The sequence below is a fragment of the Cibotium barometz genome, chromosome 9, assembly GCF_041138505.1.
Source record: "Cibotium barometz isolate CiBa-2024 chromosome 9, ASM4113850v1, whole genome shotgun sequence".
Classification (NCBI taxonomy): Eukaryota; Viridiplantae; Streptophyta; class Polypodiopsida; order Cyatheales; family Cibotiaceae; genus Cibotium; species Cibotium barometz.
In genome coordinates this window covers 1,894,482-1,904,237 of record NC_141054.1, presented here as the reverse complement: position 1 = coordinate 1,904,237, position 9,756 = coordinate 1,894,482, and the positions used below count along the sequence as shown (strand labels likewise).

Genomic DNA, 9,756 nt, shown 5'->3' with positions numbered 1-9,756 from the left:
ATACAAAGCTAGGCTTGTTGTTGCAAAGGGTTATGCACAAGAGAAAGGCATTGACTATGGTGAAACCTTTGCACTCGCATGTCGTATGAATACCATGAGGATTATCATTGCATTTGCAGCACATAAAGGTTGGAATGTACGTCAATTGGATATCAAAATTGCTTTCTTGTATGGAGATTTGCATGAGGAGGTCTATGTATCTCAGCCTCGTGGTTTTGTTTAGAACATTCAGGAATCAAAAGTATACAGATTGAAGAAAGTTTTATATGGTCTTAGGCAGGCTCCTAGAGCATGGTACAAAAAGATACATGCATACTTGGTTGCACAAGGTTTTTGCACAACATCCCAACTAATAGTATCCTTTACATTAAGGGAACTAAGGATGTTTTATTGTTCATCGTATTATAGGTTGATGACATGCTGCTTATAGGCTCTAATGATGATCATATTTTAGCTTATATAGCTGATTTAGAGAAGTCTTTTGAGATGTTAGATCTTGGACCATTGCACTATTATTTGGGCATTGAGTTTTAGCAGCGTAATGATGGCATTGTTATGTTGCAGAATGCATTTTTTAAGAGGTTCAATCTTGAAGATTGTAAACCTATGGCTACACCTATGGAGTCAAGTTTCTAAGTCTTGAAGATGCAGGTGACCCTTTTGATACTGGCTTGTATTAAGAAGCTGTTGATGCCTTATCTTTTTGTGCAACAATAGGCTTGACATTCAATATGTGGTCTTAATATTGAGCAGATTTATGCATAGCCCAAGCACAAAGCATTTGCAGTCTGTCAAACGGGTGTTCCGTTACCTAAAGAGCTTGTGGGGGGGAGGAAGTTTTTCTCCTAAATATCAAAGCCCCTCCATCTTGTGGTAAGCCAAGTAGCAAGAGGTAGAGAACATAGTCTTTCTTTTGTAGTTTGTCTTGGGTTTCTTGTGATTTCTACAATAATGAAAATTTGGTTTCCTTTTTTCTTTGCATCATCGTATGCTTAGTTGTGGTCAACAATTTTATTGTTTGATTCTGTATCTAAGTGGTTAAAAATTAAACTTGATATGAGGTACAATTTGTGGTTGACACGATAAAAGCGAATTGAACACAATTAAGTAACAATATTTTAAATAAAGTAATGATTAAATAATATTTACCACATGATTTAAAATCAACAAAAGCACAACACAAGGAGCAAAGAAAAGTCTTTATATTCATCAAAGTCATGAAATTACATATCAATGGTTACACAGTTACACGATTACAAAAAATAAATGATGTATTCACAAATCGTTATCATCTCCCAGAGGTACAAATGCTTGCATACCATATGCAAACACAAGGGGGATGTCAAGATGGTGATTGGGTGGAAACGTACAAGGAGGCCTAGATTTTGAAGAACCAAAAAAAGCTGTTGTATGTTCAAGCATATAACCCTGCAGAATATGAGAGGCCTTTGTTCTCATTATCCAAGATGAATGGATGTTAAGTAGTGTGGTTCGCTTTTCGTAAAACAATGCATGGGCTATAGACAGCACGTTCAAAATAAATGTTTTTGGGATGTCCTTGTATATTGCTGTGTTGCCCAATCAAGTCAATGTTCACATCCCAATTTGGTTGATGTTGTGTAACAAGTGATGTGGGCACCAACCATGAAAGTGTTGCTTTGGGTGGTGCGCCGCGAAGAAATCCTTTAACTACCAGCATACAAAGTAAAGCCTTACACTGCACCTTCAAGTCAATGATATTCAATCCTCCCTCTTGCTTAGGCATACTAATGGTATCCCAAGCCACTCTCACCCTGGTGTGTACAATGCCATCTAATCTTGACCAAAGGAAGTTTTGAATAAGCCAACAAAGCTGATCAATGCATCCCTCATGAAACACCTGGCGACACGGCGTGACAAGCCAAGCAGTCTGCCAGTAGCACTTGGTTATCTACCAAGGCTCTAGAGGCCAAATCAACCTTCCTGCTACTCCAATGCTAAAGTTTGCTTTTAATGCTCATGAGCACAGGGGCAAATTATTTTCCAGGTGAGATGTCTACACCAACCAAGCAACCAAGATATCTGGTAGTGCATCCTCTCTCAATCCAGGTAAACGCCACATCCAAACCCAATTTGTCTATGGAGAGTCCCTAATCCAAAATCCCGCTGATTTGTGCTAATTAATGGAGGCACCTGCTTGCTGCTAGTAGACAAAAATTTCCAAAGCAATATGAAAAGCACAGAGGCAAGTCTCCGAAGCCTCCAAAAACATAGCAGTATCATCAACTAACTTAGAGCCCAGTAACTCCTTCTCCGTGGCCTGAGGCCCAAGACCCCTAGGGTAACTCCAAGAAACTTGCTCATAGCCTCCGCTAACTAAAAGGTTTATTAGAGGAGCTAAGGGGCATCCCTGGCTCATGAAGCAAGAGATCTGGAAGCGCTCACCATGCCCCCCGAGGCTAAAAGTGTGCTATGGGGACCTCCCTATACACATGAGACCCCTCTAATCCACTCCTGGGAGAAATCCATCCCTGCCATCGTGCCTTCCAAGATGTCCCAATCCACCTTGTCATAAGCTTTTTTAAAGTCTAGTAAAAGAATGGCAAGGGGTTGTTGGCTAGATTCAACCCACTCCACAGCTTCCTAGAATGAAAAGATGTTACCAAAGATACTCCTTCCTTGGAGGAAACCATTCCGTGTATATGCACATCCTGCAGGGGCCTCATAAGATGGCAACATGTCCTGTGTATCCATACCAAGTGCAACCTGCATATTGTCCATCCCTAAGGCAAGGAGCACTCAACATAGTTGTTCTACCCTAATGCAACATCCTTCTGTGAGTATGACTTTGCAAACTCATCACTATGACCTAATAAATTATCACTGTGTACATTGTCTTTGGGAAGGGCCTCATCTTGTGCCCCAGCGTTCCCACTTGGAGGGCGACCGTTGAAAGACGACCCGCCACTTCTTGTTTGCGAAAGGCTGGTTGAGGTGGAGCAATAGGCTGTGTCGCTTGGGGAGCGCGTTTATGCTACCTTATATGACCCCTAGCCCTAGGGCAATCCCATGAAAAGTGACCCACCTAGTGACACACATGTGGTCAAGTCTACCAGATGTCTCCATACGTTTCTTCATCAAGGGACCATTAGGTCTCGAAAGCAGCACAAAATCCTCAAAGGGCTCACTGTCATAAGCCAACACCATAACCCTAGGAACAACATCAGCTAAGGTTATGATTGCTTGGGTAGTGGAAGTGGGAAAATTTGGGATGGTCAGAACCTATAATGGCCAATAAGCATGAGGAAGACTTGGTAATCTGAGCGTGATAGGGTAACAGTTCTTGTCTTTGTTGATAGGGTTGAAATCGCTAGTGTATGATGGCAGGAAGAAATTTTTCCTTGGGCCCAAAGGGAAGGGGCTGCCCTTGAGCACTTCTGAGGATACCTACTTTGCCTCAAAGTCTACTTGGAAGAATCCTCTCCCAAGTGGCCTCACATATTTAAAGTGGAGTGTGGAGTAGGAAGAGGCAACATCACAAGTACCTGAGCTTAGATATGGGAAGACTTTTGTGTGCAACAAATAATCTCATTGTAGGCAGTTTATCCTTGAGTTAACCTTGAGAGCTTACACCTACAACTAGTCGTTCAGTGCAATTGTTGTATTCCTCTATGTTTCCAACTAGGCATAGTTGGCTTGCTTGTTGGGATGCAGTTGCTGTTTTTGTCTCACCATGAAGTCATGTGGCCACAACAAGGTTGTGTATCATGGAGCTAAAGGCTCCAGGGAAGTCTAGAAGGCAACTGTGAGAATTGAAGTGGCCCTTGAGAAGCGAGAAGGTATCAGGTGGCCTTCTTAGATCCACACGTGTGTTTGTAATATTTTATGCAGCTTAATGGAAGTGAAATGTGCACTAGACACCTTGAGTACTTCTTCAGCTAGTGGGAAGAAACAAACAGTTATAGGGAAGGGTGGGAGCCAAAGATTCTTACAACAATGAGTGTCGTCTTAGAGTCTTTCTCAATTTCAACGAAAAGGAACTCAAGCTCATCTTGTGAAAATGGATGGTTCGCCTGGCCGGAGGAGGTTGATTAGCCATGATGCTAATCTAAATGAAAGGCTGACTTAAAACTTGTTAAAGAAAATTCTGTACTTAAGCACCGTGGACGAAGGGAAGTCAAGAGAAGGGGAGGGAAAGAAGTACAAGAGATGGCAGCATAGTAGCAATGGCAAGCAGTAAAGAGGTAGGTAGGAGCAAAGGTGAGAAATATGGTAAGAGCAAGGCGGTGAAGGAAAGGTTGGATGGGGGGCAAGATGATGGGGAAGGGTAGCATGAGGTGAAGGCAAGAAGGAGGGATGTGTAGCAAGAAGGGGATGGTGGGCAAATGGTGAGGGCAGGCAAGATTTGTGCACAGTAAAGAAGGGGAGATGGGCAGGAGGAGTAGAACTTAGGGAGTAGGGGAGGGAGGTGAATGGCAACTAGAGAGGAGGGGAGGCGAAGGGAATGGCAGAGGCAACACACATGGGGGACAGTACACAGGGAGCTCTTGTGGAGTGTTCTTCCTAAACAACACTTTTCTCCTTTTTCAATCCAAGTGTTGGCTTCTTTGTATACATAGGGTAAAAGTGATTGAAAAAATGTGTGGAAATGATCAAGAGCATGTAGAGGTTCAAGGCAATGTAAACATTATGCAAAGAAATGATGAGAACCACTTGATATGCAACGGTATTACCCTAAACCCTATTTTCTCCCAAAACTTAATGCCCCTGGCCAAATTAATCAAATAATGCATGATTGTGTAGAGAAGATTAAGGGAAAAGGATTATGGATTGAAAGCTCAAGAAATCCACCTCAAACCCTAATCTTGAAGAGAATTACCAAAATCTTGTTTCTCTTAAGAAACCTTAAAATGGTATTCATTATTGCAAATCAATGGTATGGGAGAGTAGAGGATAGATAGGGAAAGAGAACTAACACCTTGGATCTCAAAAAAAAATTGGTGGAAACCCTAATTTTGGCAAGAAACCCGAAATCCCCAAAGGAGCCAAGAAACCCTAATTTCTTATAAAGGCATCTATGGGTAGAGGAGAGTGTAGGGAAGAGCAAAGTAATGCCAATTTCATGGAAAATGTGTGAGAAAACCCTAATTTGGTATGAAATCCCAAATCTTGGAAAAGTCATGAAATCTCACCATTGAGGCTTGCAAACACTTCCAAAGTAACACCATTGGCTTGTTGTAAAGCATGAGGAGCAACCAATCAACACCACCTTCTCCATGAAATGGCACACGAAAACTATAGCCTCACGGGAAAAATCGATGCCTCTTCACTATAAGAAAGGTAGTCTTTGTGTTGCTTAACTCTTGACCTGACTTAACCCTAAGATTTGAAAATAAAAATAGGCAAGAATAGTGAGATATGACTACAAGAAAGGTAGTCTATGTGTTGCTTAACTCTTGCCCTAACTTAACCCGAAGCTTTGGCAAGGAAAATAGATATGAATAGTGAGATATCGCTATGGAAAACTCAAGCAAAAGGAGGGAGAAGAAGGAAGATGCGAGGATGCAAAAATTTTCCTAATTTTGGTCCACAATTTTTTAAAAATTGGTCCCTCACTCCAAATTCGGTCTTAAAAATTGCCAAAATTGATTCAAACCTTGCCCAAATGCTCCAAAATCTTAGAAAATTGATGAGATGAAGAAACAATTTGCAACTCCACCATCTTCCCCATCAATATCAAGAAAATCTTAAAAATGCACGAAGAAAGTATGCAAGAAATCAACAAAATACCAAAATCACAAATAAATGTCCATTTTCTTGCAAATTTCTTACCATATTAGTATCAAAATTCCCATGATCAAGACCAAAGCTTTGATACCAAATGAAGTGAAGAATCACTAATGCAAGAGCAAGCACGATTAAGAAGCTAAGATATGAAAAATCACCATGGATTCTTGCAAGATTAAGGAGATAATCTCATACAAAAGCCAAGATGCCTAAGTGAGTTAACCTCTCACTAAGAGGATGGAAATAGCCTTCCATAAGCCAAAGTAAAAAAGCCAAAGACTAAACGATCAAATGTCCAAAAGATACAATAGTGGCCCATGAGTCCCCTTTTATACTTGAGCCCATGACCATAATTCCTAAAAATAACTAATGAAGTTGCTACTTCATTACAACTTGTGATTATGACGATGGTTTACCTGATACTTTGTGTGCGACGGATGCATGTACACACGATGCTACTCTATGCTTAATCTCCTATGAATCCTATGTCGGATGCAAGGGGGAAAATACCTTGAGGCTCAAGGTTATGGTCAATGGAAGAGTGGCATCCATGTTGGTGGGGCTAGTGGTAGTACACATAGTTTTGTGAATCGACAATCATTGTGCAATCTTAAATTGTACCTAGATGCTTTGTTAGCAATGTGTAAAGTTTGAGTGGAAAATGGGGATGCTATGGATTCTACAATGGTTTGCAATGGTGTGGATACGTAGCTCTCAAGGGATTACACTTGCAAAGCAAATTTACTAGTATTGGTGGAACAATGGGCATTTGACATTGCTTTCGGTTGCAATTGGTTGTCCGCTTTTGGGACTTTCTCCATGAATTTGCAGTAAGGTTTCATGTGGTTTATGCATGAAGAAAGGAGTGTCACTTTGCAAGGATTTTGTAGCTCAAGATTGACATTGATTAATGGCATTCAACTCAAGAGAGAGCTCAAAAAGATGGACAAATGTATGTGTTACAGCTTTGCAAAGATGAAGACCATGTGAAAGAGAGCAAGAACACACATGAAGGCATAACAAAGTTACTAAAAGAGTAAGAATATGTATTCCAAATGAAAGGTACTAAAGGAGTATGAATATGTATTCCAAATGAAAGCTAATATAAGGAGTATGAATATGTCATCCAAATGCCCAAATTCTTGCCACTCGAGTGTGATATGGATCATGGGATAGAGCTTGAGTCTGGTTAAGAAAGATGACATGGCAAAGCAAGTCAAAGAATTGATGGAAAAAGGTTTTAGGTAATCACCATTTGCATCACCCGTGCTTTTGGAGAAAAAGAAGGATGGTATCTTTCGCATGTGCATAGATTACCATGATTTGAGCAAGATCACTAATCAAGAATAGGTATCCAATCCCAAGGATAGATGATCTTTTAGATGAGTTGAAGGGTGCTAAAGTCTTCACCAAGATTAACTTGAGATTGGGCTATCACCAAATCAGGATGAAGAGTGGTGATGAATACAAGATGGCATTTAGGACCAAGAGGGGTCTCTATCATATATCTTGATGCCGTTTGGATTATGCAATGCACTCTCTACTTTTTAAGCCTTGATGAACAAAGTGCTTTAACCATTTCTCTTCAAGACTTTATGAACAAAGTGATTTAACCATTCCTCTTCAAGTTTGTATTGGTCTTCTTCGACGACATACTGGTGTATAGTAAGAGTGAAGAGGAGCACTTGGTTCATGTGCATATAAGGTTTTGGATGCATTGAGAGCCAACTGTTTATATGCCAAAGGGAGCAAATGTACATTCATGACAAATAAAGTTGAGTACCTTAGTCACATTCTGGACAAAGATAGCATAAGGGTGGATCCCAAGAAGGTGGAACGTATAAAGAATTAGCCTACTCCCACCAACATCACTTAATTGAGGGTATTCTTGGATCTATCATCCTTCTATCGGAGGTTCATTGAGAAATATGCTCACATAGCGGCTCTATTTACAAAAAAGTCGAAGAAAGAGGCATTCTTTTTGGATACTACAACCCATAATATCTTTGAAGAGTTGAAAAAGATGCTTACTTTGGAACTTATTTTGGTATGCCTGGATTTCTACAAGCCTTTCACTATAAGAGCGGATACATGTGGAAGAAGCATTAGTGCCATGTTGTATCGAAGATCATGGGGTGATTTGAAAGCAGCAAGTTTGTTTATGACCAAGAGATGATTACAATTTAGGATGCAATCATTAAGAAATGACATCACTATCTCTATAGAAGCAAGTTCTTCGTGAGAAGTGATCATAAGGTACTCAAATAAATCTTATTGCAACCCAATCTCTCCCCTAAGAAAATAAGGTAGTTGGTTACCCTTCAAAATTATGATTTTGTGATCACTTATAAAGGAAAGATAATGTGATGGTGGATTCACTTTCTAGAATGTGGACTTGTTTATTTTCGACCATCATGGAAGTGCACAGGATAACATCAAGAAGCCTCAAGAGAGGATGAAGCGTTATGAAGATGCACACTGAAGACCATTGGAATCCAAAGAGAGGAATTTGTGTTCTTCAGAGAATACCCAAAACTCCGTATGGTTCTCTCATGGGGAACACCAACATAAAACGCACAACGAGGCCGCACAATTCTCAAGCTGGGCCTTGCCTGATGTGAGGTCCATTCAGTTTTTTTAATTGAGGGGAAGACCCATGGTGCACCACTAGGCTGCCCCTTGACGAGCTTGATTCGATGCACACACCATTGGGTGATGCGGCCGTAAATGCTGATCCTCTTGACAAGCTAGGGGGAGCGGACCACGCTTTGCCACACCTCACCACGCAGAGCCGTCAATGCATTTTAGTCGGCCACCACAACACGGTCGCCCTGCCCTGTGGGCAGCAAGAGGGGGAGGTTTGCATGGACAACCACCTTCGTCTCGCGTTCCCCCCTTCAAGGAGGAGGGGAGCATGGTGTGGGGGTCATGAATTCCATGGACAACCACCTTCGTCTTGCGTGGCCCCCTTCAAGGAGGAGGGGAGCATGGCATGGGGGTCATGAGAATTCATGACCCCCACGCCATGCTCCCCTCCTCCTTGAAGGGGGGCACGCGAGACGAAGGTGGTTGTCCATGCAAACCTCCCCCTCTTGCCCTTGGATGGGCCACGAGCGTAAGTTGTGTTCAAAGACTCAATGATTTGCAAAATTATGCAATTCACACTACGTATCGCATTTCGCTGCATTCTTCATCATTGCAACATGTATATCTTGAGATAGGGGGAGACCATGAGGTGGGTATAAGCCTAGTCCATGGTATGGTCCATCTCAGGATAGGGGGAGACCATGGGATGGGCACAAGTCTAGCTCATGGTACGGTCCATCATCTAGATCGCTATCAAGCTTGCAGTTACCTCCAAGAGCTTCAATGCATGCAACCTTTGCTTTGACTTAAATTTGACATAACCCAACCTCACCTTGGCCAATATATCTGCCACCACAAAAAAGCCCACTAAGAATCATGTTATTGTGAGGCCCAAGAGCATAATATCATGTCATGCCAAGTAGGTCATCGAGACTTCCATATTCCCCTGCAAATCGTTCATTGGTGGTCTTAACGCTCATTCTACCACTCAAAGGGCATGGGTCGCTTCTACTAACCACCTGATTTTTAAGGGCCTAAGCCAATTCCACAACATAGGAAGGCCTCACATCATGAAGCACTTTCACATCACATATATACCTTTCATATCGCCAACCGACAAACTGCCTACTATCAGGACTACATGCCCTGCATATTGGCCACTTCTACCAACCACCTGATTTTCAAGGAGATCTAAGCCACTTCCACAACATAGGGAGGCCTTGCATATGAAGCACTTTTACATCTCATATATACCTTTCATATCGCCGCGACACTGCCTACCATCAAGACTACATCTTGGGGGGTGCAGTACTAAGAAACCCTATGTATCACGTGCGTTCAAGGAGTATTTAGAAAACCCCTTACGTATGAATTTTTCATGAATAAAATGATCCCTTTTTCTTT

The 9,756-nt window shown here is 41.7% G+C and overlaps 1 pseudogene; it reads right to left on the bottom strand.

Annotated features, from left to right (window-relative positions):
* Positions 1-8,846: 8,846 nt before the first annotated feature.
* On the bottom strand, positions 8,847-8,968 carry LOC147635152 (5.8S ribosomal RNA; annotated as a pseudogene; the record flags this gene model as incomplete).
* Between the last annotated feature and the right edge of the window lie 788 nt (positions 8,969-9,756).